General features: G+C 28.0%; 1 protein-coding gene across 1 annotated transcript in view; it reads left to right on the forward strand.

The window, feature by feature from the left end:
• Nucleotides 1-15,811, forward strand: part of LOC107450091 (stromelysin-3) — a 63,665-nt gene that overhangs the window by 15,506 nt on the left and 32,348 nt on the right. The window lies entirely within an intron of this gene.

Here is a 15,811-nt window from a genome sequence, read left to right on the forward strand (position 1 = left end):
TGGTATAAACCAAATATTACTATTATCAAAGAATATTATATTCAAGTCATCCAATCTTTCTTTCGATTGAAGGATAGTTTTAATAAAGACGTTTATTTTTCATAATATTTAGCAATAAAAAAGGAACCATAATAATAGAATTAAATCGTGGCCAGAAAATAATGAGATAAATTTTTTTTCAAAGTTTCACCATTCCACTACTATATCGAAATGTTATGGTGCTTTAAAATTACATAAATATGTCGCGAATGATATTACAACTGGTACAATTAACAGGTTGATATGTCGCGAATGATATAACAACTGATACAATTAACAGGTTGTCTATAATTTATTATTGCATTATAAAACTTAAATATAAGCTAAACTTAAATAAATCAATTGATTTTATCATTTTTAAGTCTTAGATTGAATGCTGTAACAGAATTAAAATGGCTAGAAAATAATTAATATTATACTAAAATAAATAATTACAGAAAATAAATAATTAATGGGGCTAGAAACTAATTAAATTAATTTTTTTCCATGCCTTTTCGTTGCACAGCTATATCGAAATGTTATGGTGTTTTAAAATTACATAAATATGTCGCGAATGATATAACAACTGATACAATTAACAGGTTGTCTATAATTTATTATTGCACTATAAAACTTAAATATAAGCTAAACTTAAATAAATCAATTGATTTTATCATTTTTAAGTCTTAGATTGAATGCTGTAACAGAATTAAAGTGGCTAGAAAATAATTAATATTATACTAAAATAAATAATTACAGAAAATAAATAATTAATGGGGCTAAAAACTAATTAAATTAATTTTTTTCCATGTCTTTTCGTTGCACAGCTATATCGAAATGTTATGGTGTTTTTAAAACAATTATGCAACAATTAATACTATTAATAAGCTTGTCTATAATTTATTGCATTACAAAACTTTAATATGAGCTATTTGCATCAAAGTAAACGGATTTAATCATTTTTAAGCCCTTAGTCAAAAACTATAATAGAATTAAAACGTGGCTAGAAAATAATGAGATTAATTTGTTCTAAGTGTTTTCGCTGCACTGCTATATCTTGATGTTATGGTGTTTTTAAAATTAAATAAAAATGTCACTACTGGCATAACATCTGATACAATTAATAAGCTTGCCTGTAATTTATTATTATATTAAATAAAACATAAATATAAGCTATTTGCGTCAAAATAAACTGATTTAATCATCTTTGAGCCTTTGGTTATTTTCAAAGAATCAAGGTAATTCTTTTGCGTAGTGTTTACCATGCCAATATGAAGTTCAGTGCCCTAAGACGAAAGTTTGCTGATGGTAAGGCATTTTTAATAAGAAATGGAGCAACAAATTTATCGCAGAACATATCACAAACATAACTCTCTTGTTGATGATCTTTTTGATATAGTGACGCTACAAGTTGATGCACAGAAGGAGAAAAAAAAAGGTCAGGGATAAATGATATATCTTGACAATTTTGACCTCACACTTATAAAATTTATTAATCGTACTAAGGAAAATCCCTGTGAATACCAGTTTTTTTAAAGTTGTTTTTGTATTTTTTTATCAATATTGTTTGAACTAGTTGACGATAAAAATTTTATCTGAGTTCATTTGGGTAAATTAAAATGTGCTTAGGATTGTAGCCACCTTTAACTTATTATTGGATAGGCTAAATACGTGTAAGTAATGAGCGGTATAAGTATTTAATCTGAACTTTTATTATTATAAATATAAATTGAAAATATTTGACTCATCAGACATGCGATAATAGAACCACAGATGCTCAGGAGATAGAGCGCACTCCTCCCAATAAAGTGACCAGGTTCCAATCCCAGCAGCGGCTGGTTGATACGAATTCTGATCCCGGCTCGCACCGACCTCAGTGATGGCGTAAGATATCCTCAGTGGTAGATGGATTATTGGTTAAAATCCTCGTATCTTCCGGTTAACTGTGGGAGGTTTTCAAGGTTTTCCTCTCCATGCAACGCAAACACGGATTAGTTCCGTCAAAAAAATACTCCACGAGAGCTAGTTTGACCTAATGCTGGAAGTTTCCTTGTAGGGTTGAAGAATACAAGACTATGGAATTGAACATCGATAGTCGTGAACTCAAAATTGGGTCGGCTGTTCAACGACGGTTATATAAAAAAAATGTTTTTGGGACACCTAATATATATTTAGTGAATTTAGATTCTATAATCACGCAATGAAGAAATACTAAATTTTTCAGAAATTGTACCATTTTAGTGATATTTTATTCATTTATCATACTGATTATAAAAGTAAATAAATAAATAATAAAAATAATAAAATCCCTCTTTGGGAGCAACTAAAGTCTGAGATAATTTTTTCAGGGCTTCTTAGCTTTCTTAAATTCATAAGAACAAGCATAATTTTTCGAGCTTAGTACTGAAAATAAAAGATTTGCTCAAAATTGTGGAGAAATATTGGTTGAGCAATATAAATGTAATTTTTAAACATTCAATATATAAGAGAAGTTCTAAATACTGTTGCACACAATTGTTCAAAAATTGTAAGTGGAATTGGTGGTGGTAATGGTAATTTTGCAAGTGGTTATTTTGCAAGTGGAAACAATGCTGTTTTCAGACAGCAAAATAATATCGAGTGCTACTTAAAATTATGTTTCTTAGTCATAACAATATGTAAACAATATTCAAAACAATATATAAATTAACAAAGCTGTCTAAGCCTTAACTTTACTCCATTCACTATTTAAAAATAGAAAAAGATATTATAGTGACGTTATTATTTCATCGAACATATTTTTAAACTTTATAAATCTCAATTTAAATATTAACCACTTAATTTTATAAAACAAAAATACGAATTTTAAGCTTTGAATCATCAACCGAATTTCAATAAGCGACCTTCAGTCTGCAATTCAAGGCTTGATCAACTTGATGGCCAAGGTAATAGGAAGAAAAAGAGACGGCAACAGTCTCAGTTGAACTCTTTCATTTATTTATTTATTTTTTTATTATTTTGTTTTTATATATACTTTTTCGCGACTATTTGATTTATTTGACGCTGCTCACACTTTAGTTTTTAATTTAAAATGACTTATTGTTGTAGTGTAAGCGTATCAATAGAAGCTGATTAAAATAATTTATAAAAAAATATTGTAATAAACGCAAAAGATAGAAAACACAAAAATAAATGTAAGTAGTTTTCCTTATAAATAAAAATATTGATGCATTTTTAATTTAAACTTACCCTGCATTTTTATTTGTTCCAAAAGCTTTACAGTTTTATATGATTAATAAAATGTAGAATAATTATTGAGTGACTATAGAATAAAATAATGATGTTTTTAATGATGCTTAATAAGTGTATTCAAAATGATGAATAGAGCTTCGTAAATAAATAATTGAGTTTAACAATTATAGTCAATTTAATTAGTAATCAATACATTTCAATTAATTGATACATTTTCTATCTAAACTTACCTTGCATTTTCATTTTAGTTCTAAAATTTTATAAATTTATATGAATTTATTAATATAGAAGGATAATTTAGAAAACATTGAATAAAATAATTAGCTTTTTAATGTGATGTATAATAAATATATTCCAAATAACGAACTGAACTTCGTAAATGGCTTAATGATCTGAGTAATTATTTGATACTTTTCAATTACATTGTAATTGCTTGCAATTGATTGCAACATTGCAATTAATTGATACATATCTTAAATTGATGAATTTTCAAATTTTTTTTATGAAGTATTATAAATTTATATGAATTTATAAATGTAGAATGATAATTGAGAAACAATAGAATAAAATAATCATCTTTTTATCGATGCATAATAAAAGTATTTAAAATAATGAACTGTGCTTCGTAAATCAATTAATAAGCTTATTAATTATTGTTTACATTTTAATAATTTATTACATTCAAAATAATTGATACATTTCTTTAACTGATACATTTTCTATTTAAACATAACCTGCATTTTTATTTTTGATCTAGAAAGTTTTATAAATTTATAAGAATTTATGTTTGCAAAACGATAATTGAGAAACCATAGAACAAAATAATGGTCTTCTTAATGATGTATAATAAATGTATTTAAAATAACGAATTGAGCTTCGTAAATGAATTAGTGAATTTCATAAATCAAATTTATCCAGATCAAAAAAAAAATTCCTATTTCTCTCAATAACTGGACATGAACTTTTAGTTCAAGTATAAATTTTTCATTTGTTAAATTTCAATAAACAGGTAATTAATATATATTGATATCTATATTGATATATTACATATAATATAAATTGACAAAGAATGCAGGAAAAGTTTTCTTTATTAGCTTTATTTTACCGCAATGATTAGCAACAACGGAAGACATTCATGATAATCATAAAATAAAAAAACAGGAAAGACATCAGTGGTTTTTAGATTTACTCACACTTATTAATAAAATGGATGCCATTTTTAACTTTTCAGATGAAAATAATACGCATAGACTCGTCATACGATGCTTTGATACGTCCTGATTAGAGGAGCGAAAATTTCAATATCTAGAGTAATCCGTATAGACAGTTCTTAGTTTGTATTTTCAGAATCTTTATAAATGAATGAATTTCAAAATGACTACAAAAAAATTGCACAAAAATTAACAATCACAACTGACTGTTGACACCACTAATTATTAACTGTTAACTCTGCAAAAAAAAATAGCCAATAGAAAAATACGTTATAGTAAATTTTCATGGTTAACTTTTTTTAAATAAAATTTTTTGATAATTTCGTTTGTTACAAGATATTTTGCATAAGAACGCGTACCCTCTTTTAAATGTTTCCCTACCCCTGGGGGTACGCGTATCACACTTTGGGAAACACTGATTTAAACCAGGAAAAAATAAAAGTGCTATATAAATCTAACAAACTACAGGCGTACATAAGAAACAAGACAGGTTTGATTACGAGTGGAAACAGAAAGGAGTTAAAAGAGAATTGTAATTATTATCAAATCCCAGTTGTCTGGCCACTAAATCATTAGACCATGGGCTCGGCGAAAGGTACATCAGATTTAGCATTACCCAGCATTCACCACGAGGAGGTATGCTACGTTACACCATTACACCCCTAAGAGTTCGCGGTTGATACCAGAAGGTCGGTAAAGTTGTATTCTGGCCTAAAAGACGATTATTATAAACACTTTCAAGTTCTTATCTCCAATTAAACCTGTTTTGATGTTTATTACATTCGCTTTCCTGAACTGTGAGTTGTCAGATATCGATAACGTTTTTGTTTCTTCCAATACTGACTTTCAACCTAAAATAAGTATGCTTTTTTGTTTTCATTTTAGATAAGGATTCTAAAAATACTAATAAAAGACAGTCCTTACTGAACACCCAGCATATTTAGTGATATTTAGCTCATTTTAACGCAAAAATTAAGCATTGATTTTTAATTTGCTATGCAAAATTTGCTGAAATATTCTTTTTTTCGGCTAATCATTTAAAAATGACACAGGGTACTTTGAGTTTTCTTAGATATCTCTCTCAAAACTGGAACAATGAAACGTGTATTTAGCATTTGGGCCATTTCACTTCAAATAGAAGCCACACCCACCTTATTTATTCAAATTTGATGAAATTGGAAACTCAGTTACTAAGATATGGCAAACTAAGTGTTGTAAATTTTAAAAACAAAAAAATTAATAGATAATAGATAAACTTGATAGATTAATGTTATTTCAAAGTGAAAATGATTAGAATTTTCATATAAATATTTTTTAAATAATGAAATTTGAATCAAAAGTGGTAATTTAATGCTGTGTATTTTTTCAAAATGGCTGAATCTTTTGAATTTTTGAACAATTTTGAAATCAGTTTTCCTTTAACTAGTCAAGCACTTTCAAGGCGAAGTATTTTATTTTTCGTTATCATTTTTTACGTGTAAAACAATGATAAGTTTTTACTTTCTTAACCATACTTAACAATCTAAATAATTCAACCAACTGCTCACAATAGGGTCATAATGTTTCGATATAAAATTTTTTATATTTAAACTGAAAAGATAAAACCCGATGTAATTACGAACATTTTTAAATCGTAATATAGTACACACTTTTAAGTAGCTTAATATAATATTAAAAAAAAGTCTTACTGAGTATAAAAAATAATAACTCTTCAAATAAAAGCAATATTTTAATCAATTTATCTAACTGTAGACGTAATTTTAGAAATAGACAATTATTATAACATATATTAGTCTAAATTCGATTTAAAATATTATTGGTTAATAAATATTAGTATTTTGATTAGCAAATTAAAATTAATAAATTATGTGTGTTGATATAATTCAAATATTTTAAATTATGATTTTTTCAAATATGAATTAGTCGTTTTTTTAACCCTTCGTCAACACTATACTGCAATTTTTGGATTAAAATTTTAAAATACTTCCTTTTTTTATAACGAATTCAAAAAATATTCCTCTTAGATTAAACTTCAAAATAACACTTGATGTTCAAAAATTAGAATTTCGTAGTTTTTAAACAATTTGTAAGGTCTGGATGCATTTTTATCGTAACATGGTTTTTGAAACAATTTATTAATTATTCAAATTAAAACTTAGATAACAAATTTTTTTACTGTGAGTAAAGACTTTATTACAGCCAATATTTCAGTTATTTTCTTTGCCGTCATATGATAACTTAAAATACACATTTTTCTCAGCGATTCAAAAATAAAAATTAATATATTTTCAATAAATCGGCTATTAAAAGATAGTAAATAACTTTCAAGCTCCCACTAACTACAACACACTAGCGCTCAATCGCAATGAAAATCTTTTAAACCAAAATGCTCAGTTATTTTAGTTTTGGTTCTCATAACCACGGTGACATTTCAACCCTTAAATCAACAATCAATTTAAAGGTAGAAATGCCACAGCGATTAGGAGAACCAAAACTAAAATAACTGAACTCATTCATTTAAAAGATTTTCATCGCGAATAATAAGCAACAATACTGGGGTAAAGCAATTAAGATTAAAACAATTCGGCGTAAGTGTGATGTAGTAACATCACAACTACATAATTTAGAGCATTTTAATTTAATTCGAAATATGTTCGACTTCTTTTATAAAAAGCTTTAGAAGTTTTTTCTTCAGTTTAATATTATAACAAATGGCTTTTGAGGTGCGTGTTATTTTTGGTTTAAATAAAAAAAAAAATTGAGCAGCTTAAAAAAGCATACATAATATGACTGAAAAGAGGCATAAAATGATTTCGGTACCAAAATAAAGCACCTTGTTCGGCGTCAAAACACTGAATAAAAAGAAAACACGGTAGAGGATTTTTCCATATAAATTAATAAAAACTCGAAAGTGTTAATTAATAAAAACTCGAAATGTGTACAATTCTTTCTCCAATAGAAATGTATCAAGAAGTGTTTTCTCCAATTTCAAATAACGCCTATCATCATCCTAAAATATTTAAACAAAATGCAAAAAACCAGCTTTAAGAATATTAAAGCACGTAAGTAGGCCATTGATATTTTTTATAACAAAACGCATTACTCTTTTCTTCAAACAAATTCTTAACTGATAATTTCAAGGTTAAATTCTTTAAAACTATATACATGTTGAGGAGCTATGTTATTAGTCCGGAACATATTATATAATTTTAAAGCTTTGTAAAATAAATAACTTAAGATTACGAACAATTAAAAGAAACTTTTTGAACTTACATTGGATTTAATAATTGGATTTTTTTGTCGAAAACTTAGAAAAGGTTTTAACGTTTCAGAAACTAAAATAATCGTAATAATTTAAGTATTACGTGTTACTAATTACATTAAGCTCGTTCCAAGAAAAATGAATCTATGGCCATTACCTTTGTGTCGCAGATTTTTATTTATATTTTTCTGAAAAGGTACTTGCTGAAAAAAAAGACTAAAACAATTTCTTTTTTAACCAAAACTAACTTTGAAATTTCCCTCAATTTAACAAAATTGCGAGATTGTTTTCCAGTGTGTGGTCTTAACATCGATAACTTACCATTGAAAGTAAGGTTTCAAAATGTTTTTTTATTACCGCATCTACTACGCTCCACAACCATGAAACAACATAAATAGAGTATTCATATATTTTCCTCTTATGTCACTAAATACTTAGTCATGGCCACTTTATATTTTAGCTAAATTTAAACAAACGTGTATTAAATCTTACAAAGTATGCAAAAAGTGTTCACAAAGGTTTTCTGTAGATATTTTTATTGGTTATAATCTCTTTGCTGGCAAATATCTGGAATGATTATAACATTATGGTGAGTCTATGGAACACGCTGGTTCGTGGGAATTTTATTTGATTTGTTTGTCTGCAATAAACAGCTTAAAAGAGCAGTACTTAAATTGAGTCGTTTTTTTTAAAATCACAAATGAACCATCCCTTCACTTAGTGCTGGTTCCCTGGTTCCTGGGAATTTTATTTGATTTGTTTGTCTGCAATAAACAGCTTAAATGAGCAGTACTTAAATTGAGTCGTTTTTTTTTAATTACAACTAAACCATCCCTTCACTTAGTGCTGGTTCCCTGGTTCCTGGGAATTTTATTTAATTTGTTTGTCTGCAATAAACAGCTTAAATGAGCAGTACTTAAATTGAGTCGTTTTCTTTTTAATCACAAATAAACCATCCCTTCACTTAGTGCTTTCTTTTGTTTGGAAAAATGAAAAACATATTTTGAAATTGGGGAAACCATATTAGGGAAACCATATTTGCTAAAAGAAGTTTTTATTGCAAACAACACGGAAAATTAAACAGTTTTTGTGAAACATCGTTATATAACGTCTCTAAATTCTAACATTCTATTAAGCTTTAACTATATTTAAAATTGATTAATATGAAAATTCATTTCATTATTGACTTTTATCTTAAAAGTCAATGCATGCTTTAGCCCAAAGATTCAGTTAAAAAATAAATAATTTTAGCTGACAATGCTTTCTAAAATTCTTTCTAATTTCGAATACATTAATGTAAGCAGAATTTCCATTTATCTACTTGAAAAAAGACCTTTATACTGAACTCTACTGAAGCACTAAGCACAGGATGCTTCGTTGTAAATTTTCTACAAAAGTGTTATTTTTAAAATATTTAAAAAAATAATTCAAAATTCTCCTAATTTTTCAATTGAACTAATAGCTATTTATTAAAACAATGAATAAAATTAATAAATAACTACAGGGAAAAGCAGACCTAGGATACATTTTTTGATTCTCCAGTAACCAGTAGTTTTGATTCTCCAGTAATTATTGATTCTCTAGTAACGGTTTGGCAACCAAATGCTCACTAAATATTAGCGGCAAGAATTTCAAACTTACTTTAATTTTTAAAATTATTCTCTAAAAATTATTATAATTATATTAAATTCTCTAAAAATTATATTAATACTTGCAACATTATCTGTCGTGTAAAATTTCAATTTTTGAACTAGGTTTTGAAATTGAAATTCAAGATGATTATTACCAATAATTATCTTAAAAAAAACAATACGTTGATTTACAATTTTGCAAGAATGCCTTTGATTCTCGAGTAACAGTTTTTTTATTAAATACTCGCCAAATAATAATGGCACGTATTTCAAACTTGCTTTACATTTTAAAATTAAGTACTCTCTAAAAATTATTTTACCACTTGCAATTTTATCTGTCAAATGAAACTTAATTTTTTTTACGAAGTTATGAAATTGAAATCCAAGATATTTAATATCAATAATTATCTAATTGTTCATACATTATACATGATCAGTAATTAATATATCAATGATATTTTTTAAAAATACCTATCTTATTTACCCCCAAACAACTGATTTGTGGCATTAATGTACACCGTTTTAAGATTCGTCATATTACTTTATTGATATCAGGTTTCAAGATTTTCAACCGATATTAACTCTATTTTTAATTTTGAAATAATGAACCCAAAAGATAATTCTTGGAGAATTGAAAACAATTTTAAAACACAAAAACTATTACACTATAAAAATTAGTAAGATAGTAAATAGTATCGAAAGTTTTATTTCCTTTCCTCAACATTATTAATTCAAAAATCTTGTTTGAATTAAATTTTCATTATTTTTTTTCAACTCAAACAACTACTTCTCAAAAAACATCACTTTTTGTTATAAAGTTTTAGTTCAACAAATGTCACTTTTACGGAATAATTTTATCAAGGGCAACTACTTTTTTTGTTTGTTTTTTATGTAACAAATAAGTTAATAGAATACTTTTCATTTATAAGGTTAGGTGAAAGTCACACATAATAAAAAAACTCTTTTCGTAGAATTTTATGAAAAAAAATTACGAAATTGCGTGCTTAATTTGCATTATAGTCAAAGAACGATTCAGTATCCATTCATCAAATGTAGTTGATGTTTCATCATTTTTGAAAAAATGAACTAACCGGGAAACAAATATAGATATATTCAGCATATGCGTGCAAAAACATGTATTTCAGTTTTTTAAAAAAAATTTCAGTATTGAAAATGAAATTTCGAACAAAGAAAAAAATGAAGGGTGACGTCTAATCGGTTTATGAAAACGATGGAAAACATTCCATGTCATGATTGAATAATATTGAGAGCATCATTTTAACTATTACACTCATATATGACCCACGGGTCACGCAATGATCAATATCGTAACCATTCACCATTTTACTTAATACAAATAGAAAGAAAAATCCTCTCAATTTTTGTTTTATTTTTTTCAATTCATTAAAAAATTTATTAAGAAATCTCAAATTTGTTTCGCTGAAGTTTTACTATAACTAATCGTCATAAATAATTATGAACTTCAGTGAGCTTAAAAATAAATCATGAAAGTATTCAAAACAGATTTTCTAAATACCTAGTGGTGAAAACTTTTTATATTCGCTTTTTTATACTTAAACTCATTTTTTTAATCAATAGTATTCGATCAAATTATTACAAATAAATATAATGAATTTGTGAACCAGGCATATTTTAAGTAACTTTTAGCGCTTTAAATTTATTATAAATGTAACCAAAGCTTTTTTTGACCTTTTGAAAGCATGTGAACTGCTTAAGTTCATTATTTCTGAGCTATTATTAGAATATGTCACAATATGAAAAAAAAAACGAAATAAGCAGCTACAATTTGAAATTAAATATTATCTTCTACTCACGAGCGAAACTATTAAACAAAACAGTCGTGACAAAAATTTCATGATAAAAAATACCTTGACCTATGGTACTTTAAAAACCGAGTGTAACGACACAAGAGAAAAAAATTGATCAATTGTTAGCATATAATACTTTAAAGAATATATTTCTGAAATACAAAAATTCCTAACTCAAATATCGATTCCTTTTTTTTCCATATCATTTTCATAAATTATAAAACTATAAGCCTTTACATTAAAAACTTATTAAGCTAAAGCACTATTTATAGTCATACAATTACATTTTCATTTGTCTTCTTAATTTATGGGCAATTCCGTCATTTAGTAAATTCATATTTATAGACTTTAAAAACAAAGAATTAGTTTTTATTTTTAAAAAATCAAGCAGTTATAATAATTTTTTCAAAAAAATTCATTTTGGTGTCAATTAACACTTACTCTAATCTTCAATAACTTTCATAAGATGTTATAAAATGTATATTCTCGATTAAAATGTTTACAACTGGCTTTAAGAGAGAACAACACTGAAAAATTTTAAAAAACGAATCCTTGATTCAGCTTAATTAAGAAATTTTATTATATATGTTATCAAATTTCCTGTCAGTGGAGTCTATTGTATGATTTATTTTATAAATGTCGTTGAACAGCAACCCAATTCTGGGTTTACGACTACCAAGTTCAACTCCCTTGCAATTTTCGGCCCAATCCAAAAGACAAGGGAACTCCTGGATTTAGTATTGGGAGAAATTTGCCTTCTTGGACGAACTAACCAGCATTTTCGTTACACGAAACCACGAAAACCTCTCACTGTTAACCTGTCGGCAAGAGGACTCTAACTCATGATTCTTCTACCACTGAGGATAAGGATATCACTGAGGATACGCCAGCATCGTGGTTGGTGAGAGCCGAGTGTGGAATTCGTATGGACCAAATATCGCTGGGATTTGAATCCTTCTTACCTCAGGAAGGCAAACGCTCTTCTATCGTACTTCGAATCATAGGTTTGAGTTTTCTTCTGCTAAAATTATTCAACACTGCTCTTCATCTACCAAACTAGATATTTGAGAATCACTCCATGTTTTGAAAAATTCTAATAATTTAATCTATGATCTTTCTAGTATCCTACCTTTTCTCAATATATGGAAAACAAATGTAATCTTTTGCCCCTAGAGGTTCCAACCAAACTCCTTTCTTTACATCTGTTTCTTATCACCCCTTTCTTACTGTCTTGTCCAAACTTGTTCGCCTGCCTTCATTGGTTAAACCCTTTTTCACGTGTTTATCCTTTTACTTTTCTAATGCCATTTGGTGGTCAGATACTGAAAAAGATTCTTGCCTAGGGAACAGAAACTATGGTATGTCTTTTTCTGAACTTGCTTTGAGCTTTATTCACGTTGCTTTTTACTTTAGCCGACGTAGCTCAAAGTAATCTAGACCCTTTTGGTTAAATAAGTTTTCGTAAGTTCAAAACAAAACCGTTTACAAAAAAACGCTGTTCTTGTACTGGCAAACATGATAACTCCTCAAATTTTTAACCAATTTTATTTAAATTTTAACAGCAGGTCTATTACTAATGTAGCAGTCATTGCAAAGATTATTTTTGATTTCATTTAAAAATTTTGAATAAGTAAATGATAAATTTTTTCTTAAAGATGTGGTGAGAACTAATTAAAATCAATAAAAAAAATTGGAATACAAAGTTATTAAGTATATTTGTGTTACTTACAAGTTAAAGAATTCCATTATAAATATTTTTTCCTCCAGCTTTAGTAGGTAGAACTTTTGCATGAATGCAAATAAACACAATTTAAAAAGTTTTGAATACAATCTTTCGAAATATGATGAGATGTTTAACTATATTTATCTACAATTATAACAATTTGACCATATTTGTAAATAAATATAGTTACATAATACAATTATGGCTGTACCTCTAAAATTGCTATAGTTGTATTCACGTTATTATTTTATTCTCCCCCTCTACAAATGCTAAAGGCTGATTGAAAAATCCAGTACTTTGCAAAGGGCTAAGTTAATTGGAAAAGTCTGCGGTATTTTCTAATCGGCCTGATGATATTTTTAGGCATAAAATGATCAGCCCACATATCACCAGACTAATCTGGAAATGTGGAGAGATGAATACATTCAGACTGATTAACTTAGGTTTATTGCAATATACCTTTAAAAACTTTTTATAATAAACCTTCACTATTCTGAACTTATAGAAAACTAGCTGAAATAAATCAGTCTAAATACACTGCAAACTTGTCTAAAAGTATGTGTGCTCACGGCTTTTGCATTAAGCCCGAAAAGGGCTGTGTAGATAAAGAAAAAAATAATAATAACGAAGACTTTTAAAATTAGCCAGACGTATTACAAAATGACTGCAGCTATTTTCAAAAAGCCAGCTTATTCAATTAACATTGGAGAGTCGTGGTAACTCAGGGGATAGAGGGCTCAATGAGGTGACACAGGTTCGAATCCTAGCGATGGCTGGTCGATACGAATTCCGCCCCCACTCGCATCGACCACAGCGCTGACTTGAAATATTATCAGGGGTAGATGGATTATGGGTTAGAGTCCTCTTACCGTCAGGCAAACCGCGGAGGTTTTCGTGGTTTTCCTATACATGTAACGCAAATGGTGATTATTTCCATCAAAAAGTCCTCCACGAAGGTAAATTTCTCCCAATACTTGATCCAGGAGTTCCTTTATCTTCTGGATTGGGTTCAAAATTACAAGGCTATGGAGTTGAGCATTAGCAGTCGTAAACCCAAAATTTGGTCGGCTGTTCAACAACGGTTGTAAAAAATAATAAAATAAACTATTATATGACATATATAACTCCTCCTTTTTGTATCTCATTCATAAAACAAAAAATGTTTAGAGAAAACCTGCATCTGAACATAGTAAGATAGTTATGAGAATTCAAAAATAAATTACAATACAAATGAAATGCAAAATAAAGTAAAAGCCTTAATACTTAACAATGCAAAAGCGCTTCAATTCGTTCAAAATGCGTGAAGAGCGAAAAACAAAAAGCTGAAATACCAGACTAAAGAAAAACAAACAAAAAAGAATAACTGATATTCAGTATCATCACCCTCGCGATTGTATCATAAATCACTCATTACAATGTTCCGTGGCTGTTCCTCAAGGAAAGTACTTATATAAAAAGACAATAAAGGGAGTTAAGAGTCAGGAACTAAAAAATAAAGAAATATGAAAGAAAAAAAGTCCGAATAAAACAGTTGCGGTTATGGAACATTTTGTAGCATATGTAAATAGGTGGATGAAAGAGAAGGTTTTGTTTGTCCTTCACCACGCATATGTGACGTCATTAATAGGTGTGTTTTGTCCTGAAGGTCAGGTGACAACTAAATTAAATTTAAATGGTTTTGTTTGGATTCTTGATATTTCACCCATAAACACTGTTTACAACTTATAAAAGATTATTGCACAGTGCGCAAAAGAAGGACGGTACACATAAATGACTTTATTCCAATGATCAGATTTTTGCGTACTGACATGTAATCTTAATGGTTCGAGGGTCCAACCTCAAATATATTAATTCATTTGGTCAGACATTAGTTTAAAGTAACGAAATCAAATACAAAACCAACTTTCTATGAATGATTAAACCCTTTTTTTTCAACGGGTTCGAATTTCTGACCCTCAAAATGTGGAGGGTAACCGCTGTATGGAAAATATGGTTTTTTAATATATATATATATATATATATATATATATATATATATATACAGTACACTCTCGATTATCCGTGCTCATTCCGGAGTCACAAAAAAATATAAAGAGAAACATTTTCAAAATTAAAAAACTTTGATTCATGAAGTTATAACACTACAAAATTTCTGGAAGCAATATTCCTTATTGGATTACAGTATATGGAATATCAGCAGCATGGTCAAGGGTAAAATCTTCTATGTTATCACGATCTTGGAGAGAGATCATACCGCTTGATGAGCAATCTTCTTCAGATGTTTAAGAAGAATATGATAGCAGTATTTTCGAACAAGCAAAAGGAATCTAAGGTTTCGAAATTCTTGATGAAGAAAATTTAGAAGATTGGTTTCCAGTATTTGACAGATGAAGACATCGTTATGTTGTTACATCAAATAGTGATGATAGTAACTGATGCAGAAGATGTAGTAAATGAGGGAAATACAATTTCTCATACTGCTGCTCTGTGGAAACTTTATTAGATTAAATGGGAGGATTTGATTACGGTGACATTACTGCGGTTCGTAAAATATGTGTATCGATAAATGGCGAAGACGCATTACACATTTTTTTAAAAGAAAAATTCCTAGTTTGATGTTTTACAGCATGCAAATGTGAGTAATTTTTATATTTTTTGTACTGATATTGATTTTTTCTTTAATAAAAGGAGTTTTCGGATTATCCGTGTTTTTCGATTGTCCGTGCGACCTGTCCCGGTGATTAGCCCGGATAATCGGGAGTGCACTGTATATATATATATATATATATATATATATATATATATATATATATATATATATATATATATATATATATATATATATATATATATATATATATATACACATAAACTTTTCCACATTTGCAAGCGTTGCATGGGGAGAA

This window comes from Parasteatoda tepidariorum, chromosome 11 (genome assembly GCF_982258835.1).
Source record: "Parasteatoda tepidariorum strain Cologne lab strain chromosome 11, Ptep-v5.0, whole genome shotgun sequence".
NCBI classification, from domain to species: domain Eukaryota; kingdom Metazoa; phylum Arthropoda; class Arachnida; order Araneae; family Theridiidae; genus Parasteatoda; species Parasteatoda tepidariorum.